The sequence below is a fragment of the Geospiza fortis genome, unplaced genomic scaffold, assembly GCF_000277835.1.
Source record: "Geospiza fortis unplaced genomic scaffold, GeoFor_1.0 scaffold900, whole genome shotgun sequence".
NCBI classification, from domain to species: Eukaryota; Metazoa; Chordata; class Aves; order Passeriformes; family Thraupidae; genus Geospiza; species Geospiza fortis.
Window position 1 is genome coordinate 934,633 of NW_005054496.1, and position 9,572 is coordinate 944,204.

A 9,572-nucleotide genomic window follows, 5' to 3' on the forward strand; every position below is an offset into this window, starting at 1 on the left:
GACCAGAGCTATAAAGACCCGTGGCAAGAACCAGAACAAAGTGGAAATGGGAACATGCAGCAGAACCAATTCCCTGGTCAGCATGACCTGCTTGGTTACTGATGCTTGTAATTGTCACGGTGAGGAAACCCTCACAAAACCCCTGCAGTCACTATAGCAGCAGCAATTTAAATTGAACATATGATCCCTGCAACACTGAGGGTGCATTTTGCACAGCATCACAAAGTAACACAGCATCTGGGATACTGTTCAGCACAATTCTCCATTTTCCCATTGGAAATAAACAAGAAACACTCTTTTTTTTTTTTTTTTAAATTTAAGAAAAATAGGTCACAACATTTGGTGCAAATAAATGTATTTCTAAAAAGAGTAAAACTGGCTCATCATTGAAAATATGAAATAAAACCTGCTTAGTAGTGCCATTCGTGTTAGCCCAGCCACCCCATGAGTTAAACTGGAAGTCAGTAACCACAGGACACACAAAACTCAACTGAAAGTACAAACAGGTCAGCAGCCTCACGAAACAAAAACAAACAAAAAACCACACATACAAAAAAACCCCAACACCTAAGTGAAGATAAAGTAAGCCCTGATAAAAAAGGCAATTTGTATCACTCCACAAATAAAGCATGGAAACAGCAAGAAGCACTGCCTGTCCAATAGAGCATGGCTACATGTTAATATGTAAAAACTAATAGTTACTTATAAGATAATTTTATTTTTTAATTACTTAACATTTTACCAACAAGTAAAATATTTTAAAAGAAAAAGACACTGAAGTTTAATATATTTTAGCACATGGCAATGTCCACATCCAAGTTTTTCTTGTCTTTGTTTGCAAGTTTCCTCCTTACCTAGGCAGTTCCAAAATCCCCACAGTGGCACAGCTGGTCCTGCACAGTGCAAAGCTATTGCAGTGGCCCAGCAGTACTGCCCAGCCTTTCAAGTGAGCAGCATGAGCTCCCACTTCACACAAGGCAAGGGATCAGAGATCTGACTTGAACAATTCTTCCCCTCTGTACAGCACTCACCTGTGCAGCAGATCTGCCCCTGAATTTACAAAGCCTGATGAGTGCTGAGCACACAGAAGTGATGAAGGCACCACCAGCCAGGCTGAACACTGACACACCTCAAAGATAATCCACTGCTCTCAAAATACAGGGCTCTCTTGACTCCAAAATCGGAGCTTTTAAACATCAAGGTGCACAAGCAGACAAACTGGTGAACATTTTAAACACCTCTTCCTCCTAAGCAGCTTTCAAGTTTGTGCAGGACTCTCGTAAAGTTTTACACTGGAAAAGCTGGAAAAGCCACCTTCAGCTTGCATCCCTCAGAGGGCTTTCCTTCTTCTCATTTCTGTCCTACTCAGCCACCATCAGGAGCTGCCTTCTCTCAGATACGGATGCCAAGAGATGTGAGCAGAACAAGTGTTTGCATAGTTTGGGTTTGCATTTGACTTTGCCAGTCTAAGTCCTTTAGAATGTATTTGTTTTACTGAACTTAGAACCCACCAGTCTATGAATCTCCTGAAACTGGCCAATAAATAGTCACACAGAGACATCTGTGTTTAAGTTTTGTGCGTTAATGTTATAGTTAATGCAGTGTAACCTTAGAACACTGCAACTATTCTTTATGAGTTTCACAGCATTGGAAGTTGACTTATTCTGCAGCCAGAAATCTCTCAGTTTCTGGAATTTCAATTCATCAATTTTCTGATTAAATGATGCCCACGTTATCTTGAACAAACATAAGTGAGTAAAACAAAAAAGGCAAGAGAACTGTTAAAAAAGCATGCAAAGATCTTAAAAGTGTCGAATTTTAATTGGTATTTTCACCCTTGCACAGCAAACCATTTAGGTGTGTCATCTTACCTCCCTGTACTCTGACCACTAATCATCTTGCAAAGAAACACTTCTAAAACCAAATGCTTCTGAAAATTCAAACAAGTACTTTTGGAAGAAATGCCATAATTGTGAGTTGCAAATACCCTTATATCCTGTGTTGAATACCAACACAGGAGTGTTTTTTTAGACCAAGCACAATAATTTCTGACATGAAGACACTAAACGGGATCAGCACTGCAGTTTCTACATAATCAGTGGTTCCTAGAACTATTAATAAGAAAAATATAAGTAAATACATGAATTAATTTAGAGATGAAAACCATAGTTTCAAAACATAAAGTACCATAAATATCAGATTCTTTGGGGATGAAGTCATTGCCCTAGAACACTTTTCCTTCTCCATGCTGTCTGCTATTCCTAGAATTATCAGTATATGTGAGAGAAGTTCTCAACAGTTGCAATTCAAATACTATTTCCACATCCTGTACATCCTTTCATTAAAAATAAATAAATAAAACCACTATAAATTCAGTCTCCTTTTCTCCCAGAACACTCCCCCTTTAGAGGCTCAGCTTGGAGCCAGCTTGCTGCCTTTGTGCCCAGGCTCTGGCAGCACCCTGACAGCAAAGGCATTTTTGCTCCTACCAGCTTCACCGGCCTGTTTACACAGAATATCCAGTGTTCCCATCAGCCAGGACACAGGGGTGACATGCCCCTGCCTGGAGGAACCTAACAAAAGTCTAAATTAGCTCTGACAGTAAACAAAGGGAAAAGGCAGGGCTGCACATAGAAACAATTATGGAATGTTTATTCCAAGCTGTCTGCAGAGTCCTTTATGTTCTGCTTTCTCACAGATTCAGACATCTGTTTAGACCAGAGGACAAACCGGTGGTCAGCAGCAAAATTCACAATTGCCAGCTCACACATGCCCTCCCTTTTCATTCATACTTTTAGTCACTGACACATCACTTCACTCTGGGGGCTCAGAGCCCACGTAGGAACCTCCATGCCTGAGCTCTGCTCCACAGCATGGAAAACACCCAGGAAAGCTCCACACAGCACCCACAGGAACCTCTGAACTCCTTCCCAGAGATGTCTGCTTGGCACAGCCAATGCTGCTCTAAGGGCTCCGAGTGCAGCACAATCCCTGAAGATGGATGTGGGTTCGAATCTGAAGCTGCATTTTGGACAGAACATGATAGAGCATCAACTGCTTCCCTCAGACCACAGAGAAGCTTCTCTGGTGTGTTACAGTCCACCATTAAAATCCAATCTCTAATAAAATCTGTCCAATTGCAAAGCTTTCAACAGAGTTCAAATAACAATGGATCACAAGCCATTCCCCTGTTCAAAAAGTCAGACTTCATGGCATACCCAAATCTTAACTATTGAAGAGACCACTGCAGTTTCCTTGCTAGCTTAAAACCTCTTCTTTTATTTTCATATTCTTTCTATGAACTGTTGAAAGTCCCCATGCTTTGGCCTTTGGTTTTCCAGCTATGACTTTACAGGTTTCACATGGTTTACTCATTTGAACAGCAAATGGAGATCATTAAATACTTCCAGGAGTAGGTGTCCTTAACTTTGGTTTCTTTTGGCCCACATAAACCCTTAGCTCAAGAGATTCCTCAGTTCAGACAAACTTTTCAGTACGTGTTTTGATCTGGCTTTGATTATCTCCTTTTGGTTGGAAATAAGATCAATGTCCTACACGGCTGTGTAGAAGTCTTAAAAAACTTGAAGTCAATACCAACCCATCAGTCCAGCACAGCACTCTGGAGGCTCTGCTTGAACCAAATTTTAATACTCAGGAAAACCTGTCAGAAGCCCAACTCTCTGTTGTGCACTTCAGAAATGTCCCCATATTCCTACTCCTTTTCCTATGCAATAGTAGGTCATACAAGCCTCTGAACTGCAGAGAAAGTAAAAACAAAAGCAAAGGAAGTTCTTTTACTTCCTTAAAGGAAACTGAGCAACTCTATTTTAACATTATTATGAAACTTGAAGGAAACCTTATGATTTTGATGGCTCCAGGCCAGAATTGAATATTAACTGGCAGCAAAACCATTCTAGAACATAGAGATAATTAAATAATTCTTTAAAAAACAGCATCAGAATGTAATTATTTTAAACTTACCATTTTAAAACCATATACCATATGCTCATAACTATAAGCACAGATCCTAATCACCCCCAGATCAGCCAGTGGCTGATCAGATAACATCACAGCTCCGAAAACGCACACAAAGGCAAAGCCAGTTAACATGCTTAAATCATTAAATGATTTTTGGGGTTTAAGTTAAGGTTTTACTTTTTACAGTTTTAATTGTTTGAACAACTCCATCTCCTGCTATAACACTCCCCTGTGCATGTTTCCTGAGCCTCCCTCTGCCCCAGTGTCAGGGGCTGTGTCCTGAGGCAAAAAACTTCTTCTGGCACTAACTTTGAAAGCAAACATTGCAGGGATGCACTCAAAGCTAGTTGTGAACAACCAGGGAAGACAAGATGAATAAACAGATCAGTGAAGAAAGCTCATAAACACAGAAAAATGCTTATTTTCCCACACTGAGTCAAATTTATCCCATGTAATGGTCAAGATGGTGTTAGTATTAAGGACAGCATTTTTCACTGCTTGTCAGCTCTTCCACTCAGGTTAGATTTGGATTTCAGAATGTGATCTGAGTTCCCAAATCTGTACTTCTTTTCCTTCCAAATGACCTTATACTGGGTCAGTTTATACCCTAGCTCACACATACATTTTCTGCTGGTGGAAGTTACACACCCACAGACCTCAGAGGCCAACACAGGATGATTTGCTCACAGGATCCAAACTGACATGATCTGGGGACACTTTCTCTCTTCAGCACACTCTCCCTCCTGTCTTGTGTCCCATCTTCACCTGGTCCTTCACTTACCCTCTGGAGAACTGCCAGAATCTGAACCCAGTGCCCCAGCCATTCTCCCTCAGATGTCAGGGGGAAATGCACACTCACCACTCTAACCCTAAAATTCACCATTTTACATCTGCTGATTTGGCCACCACTGAGAGTCTTCCAGGTAGTAAAACACCATTTTACTAAATTAGCTTAATTATAGATGTGGAAAATGACAGTGCAACAACCTGGTAAGTATTGCAAGAGGGATGGAAGGGATTACATTGATTTTTACCCATCACATTTCCACTCTATCCTATCCTTGTGTTCAAGCTATATTTTGACCCTCATACCAAAAGATTTTTTCTTCTGCCTATAGCCCTGCATGAGATCTGTTCCATCCTGGTTTTATATGTCAGGTGACCCAAAACTTCCATATTCAACCACTTCCATAAAATCTCAAGGATTCGAAATTACAGGGCAGATACACACTTCTGTTCCAAATGGAAAACCTGTGCTTCTCCACACATTCTACTATTACCCACTGCAACTCATACTGGAGAGGAAAAAAAAAGATTAAACATACTTTCTTCAGCAGTTTTGTCATCTTCCTGCAATCTAACCCCAGAATGGTGATTACACAGAGGCATTAGCACACAGTCAGCATTTTGTGCTGCCCTTTCCTCCCCACAGCACTCTGCACAGCTGCCAACTCGCCTGGCTGCTTGAGAGCTGAATGGGGAATAACACAGGCAACAAACTGGGAAAAGTGCCATGCTGCTGGCAAAAGGGCATGCCTGGCTCTTCCCTGGATCCTCATGGCAGCAGCACAAGCTAACCACGAGGAACACATCATCTCACAGAGAGAGACAGCTGAACACACAGGTGCAGACAGGAGAGTTATTGCTTCAAAAGGAAAAATAAAAATAGGTTTAGGTAAACAGTGCTGGCATTAAACATCATGTCCCAGTATTTCCTTGGAAAGGCCCTTTGGCTACAGTTCTGTTGCTTTATTTGCTTAGCTGGTTTTACATTTTATCAGCCCACAGAAGCTCCCCGTGAAGGTACCCAAAGGTCCTCAGAGAAACACAAGGCTGTGTTCAGACTCAGGAGCAATCAACAAACCAACACCACAACCACAGAGAGAGGGAAGGAGAATAAAGCATGGGAAATGCAGGGCAAAGTGCAAGAACCTGTGCCAGCATCACTCTGTCCTTTTACGAGTGATTAAGCACCGAGGGTACCAGCTGTGTGTCTGCAGGGTCCCCATCAGCACTGCCAGCATCAGCAAGGCACAGCACAGCATCCTCCACCACCCAGGTAAATCCATCAGTGCACACCCTGACACACAGCTCTGCTGTCTGGTTTTATTTTCACAAGGGAAACCATGAATGTGGCAATTTGGGGGGGAAACTGACTTCATTCTTGGTTCATGCTGAAGTTTTGGGTGGCTGTAGAAACTATGAATGGATCAGCTGAAAAACAGCCCCTGATGAGTATTTCCAGACAGCCATTCTGAAAGTGCTCACCATGTGGCACAAACAAACAAGCCTAATTATTTCAGCTTCCAAAAATCAGTTAAGAAATATGCCAGCTGTCTAGCTTTTCAAAATCCAGTTTACTTCTCTAATCAATATGAAATAGCCTGTCAATCTTGCTCTGAATCCTCTGCCTGTCATCAGAACCACTTAGAGCCTAATCACACACTTACCATCTACCTTTGTAGACCTCCTGGCAAATGTTTCTAGTATCAGCTTGCACAATGCAAAAAAAAAAAAAAAAGCTTTCTTGCTGCTTAGGATGAACCATTACATTGATGATTCAGGCATTATCTGTTTTTTCAAAAAGAATTGTAAATGCCATTTGTCACAGTACACCTTCCCACTCTTATATTTCTTCACTGAACAAGAAAATGCTTCACCCAGCTGTAATCAGAGAACATCTAATATTTTCAAGACAAACAAGAACACAAATTTTGAATTCTAACCTAAACTCAATGGAACAAAACAAGCCATGTGCTGTATCCTCCCCTATAAATTTTAGACAATAAAATTTCCCAAATTCTTCTGCCCTAAATAGTGTGCAAAGCTAAATGCTTGCTTCAGGGATTCACCAAAGTGCAGCCTGAATTTAACAGAATATGAAGCATGTCACAGTCTGTACAGCATTCCTAGTATCATCCTGGAAAACTGCTACAGAAACCTTCAGTCATCATCAGCCTTTGCACAGCTTTATGACCAACAGTTTCCAATTCTGTTTCTATGTAACTTATGCCATGCACTGGCCTACATTTCCATTCCCTGTTACAGAAAGCATTTTCAAAAGCACATAAAAGAAAATAAGAAAATATGCATTTTGAAACATAATATTTTATCAGTACTGCAGTATTTTAATACAAGTTCCATTAAAATTAACATGACACTCAAATCCATGCAAGTTAAAATCTTGCTTGAAATCTACATTTAAGTCTCCTCCAAGCATTTGACATTTCTTCCCTTTTTGCTCCAAAATTTAAGTTTTATTTTTTTGTATATAATTTACCACCCAAGCCAGAGTTTTTTAAATACACCCTTCTGAATGTGAATCAATGCTCACTTACTGCCTCCCTCTCCCAGGGAATCAAGATTAAAGGCTATGTTCAAACACTCCCCAAATGTGATGCACTGCTGGGACAGTTTTGACCCAAACTACATTTTTTGTCCAATATCTGGACTACTGAGGTTCTCTTTAAGCAGCTTTTTTCTCACCCTCGAGGCTGCTGTCTGGCAACACTTGTGTGTGTGCTGCCCCAGTGCCTGTCAGGCTGCCACAATACCTTTCCCTGCACATTATTGGTAACTATCTACCAGTAACTCCCAAAACTTTCCTGCATTCCCCATAACAAACTCCATCTTCTTTAGTCTGCTCATACCTCCTTCACCAAATGATTCTCTAAACAGCCAAAGCAATAGCTGAGTATTTTGTGCACACTCCTTGAGAGAGCACCTTCATCCCTTTGGTAGAGGCAGGCTTGAAGACTCCACCCTCTTGAACAATTAAAGTACCACCAGCTCCTCTGTGGCATCCATCATAAACCAAAAATCTAAATCATAAAGCATATGTTAGTAGGTGGATTAACATTTAATTCTTATGCTCATGTGATGTATGCTTGTGAGCAACACATATCTCACAGTGGTTTTCCACTTAATTAATTGCCAACATGCTATTGTTGGCCAAAAGATAAAATTGTGGGGAGATGACAAGAATATGCAACTGGAACTGACCATTAATCCAGATAAAAGCCACACTTAGAACCACATGAATCCACCATTCATTTTTTGGGCAATAACATGCAGACACACTTAAGATACAAAGCCTTTATACATAAAAGAATTTATTTCCTTTTAATATTTGCAACTTCATAAAGGAAAGCATCCAAAAGTCTAGTTTCAAATTTCTCCTATGAGATTGTGAAAATAAAAAAAAACCATACATAAGAAACCCCACAGGACACTTTAGGTTTTGTTTGTCTAAGGAGGTTATGGTAAGTATGTAAAAATACACACCCCCTTGTAAAACCACTGGAGGAAGCACACTTCATGGGGACAGTGATTTTGCACACCATGAAGCATTGCTTTTTGTGTTTCTTCACTCCAAGATGCCCACCTCTAAAACTAGACCAAAAAAAAAAAAGATCAGAAGACAAAAGAAAGCTGTCAGAGAAAATGAAGCTCCCAATCATGAAAATTCAACTATTTAAACAAGTTTTTTACAAGTTAAACAAGTTTTTAACAAGTCAAAGCCTGCAGCCTAACACAAGGCACACATCCACACAGGTACAGACACAGCCTCAGTTACACCAAAGCCATTTTACAGATCTGTTGTTGTCAGACCTTCCTATGACACCTCTGTCCCTCAGTGCTTCCCTTGCCCCAGAAAAGGGAGCTTGTTCAGCATGGACTGAATCTTATAAAAACTACTATTTAAGCACTACTGAGTCCACATAACACAATCAAGACACTACAATTAAAAGCCATTAGAGAGGAGCATATGTGTTTTAACCATGTGCACTACTTGTAGTTACCTTTTTGAGAAGATTAAAATTAAGCAGCTTTTGCTTTTCATCTCACTCACACCCTCCCACTACAAATTCTGTCTGAGCTAATCCTCCTTGTAGAGACGTCAAAACAGGGCATGAGTATTACAGCTACTTACTGCCAAAATGTGCTGGTTTAATATCCCATTACGATTGTAATACTGGCACAATAACTTATTATATGTGACAGCCTTTGCAGTTAGTCAAAGATAGAGCCACTTATTCAGTACTGACTTTTTCATCACATAAAAATATCTTTGTAAAATTTGTAGAAGAGAAAATTTAAGATCTGTGCTCAGATGCCCATCTGAGACTAAGATGCCAGACAAAATAAAAGGCTTTTAAAGTCATTACACATGCTTTTCCTACCCTGTAATTTCAAAGACTTTATGTAAAGTGATCAGTCCAGAAATTCAGGTTACAGTGCTTACAAATGCATGGTTAACTCCTTACTTCCCGGCTTTTTAAAACACACTTTCACAGAGTCTTGTTTTGTTTTTTTTAAGGGCCACGCTCTGCACAAAGGCCAAGAAACCGTCCACCTCAGAGCACACTTCCAAGGAGAAGCCCACGCTTGTCGAAACGCTCAGGGTTATTATTCGGGAACCTGCAGCACAGAAATACAATAAGAAGTCTGTTCAAGGCCCTAGAAATATCTAGGTTAAGTACGTGCGATGCAAAGGATGCTGTGGGACACGCTAAAGACAAGAGGCGTCAGGAAACAGGTGGATGCACGAAGTTACTCCACTCCGGCCGCAGTGTATCCGCCGACAATGGACG

At 40.6% G+C, this 9,572-nt stretch overlaps 1 protein-coding gene across 1 annotated transcript in view; it reads right to left on the minus strand.

The window, feature by feature from the left end:
• The window catches only part of PXYLP1 (2-phosphoxylose phosphatase 1), a 47,768-nt gene extending 38,426 nt beyond the window's left edge, over positions 1-9,342 (minus strand). Inside the window, exon 1 of the mRNA XM_005428649.2 lies at positions 9,224-9,342. The gene's annotated coding sequence lies outside the window, so the exon portion shown is untranslated. The remainder of the gene's footprint in view (positions 1-9,223) is intronic.
• Between the last annotated feature and the right edge of the window lie 230 nt (positions 9,343-9,572).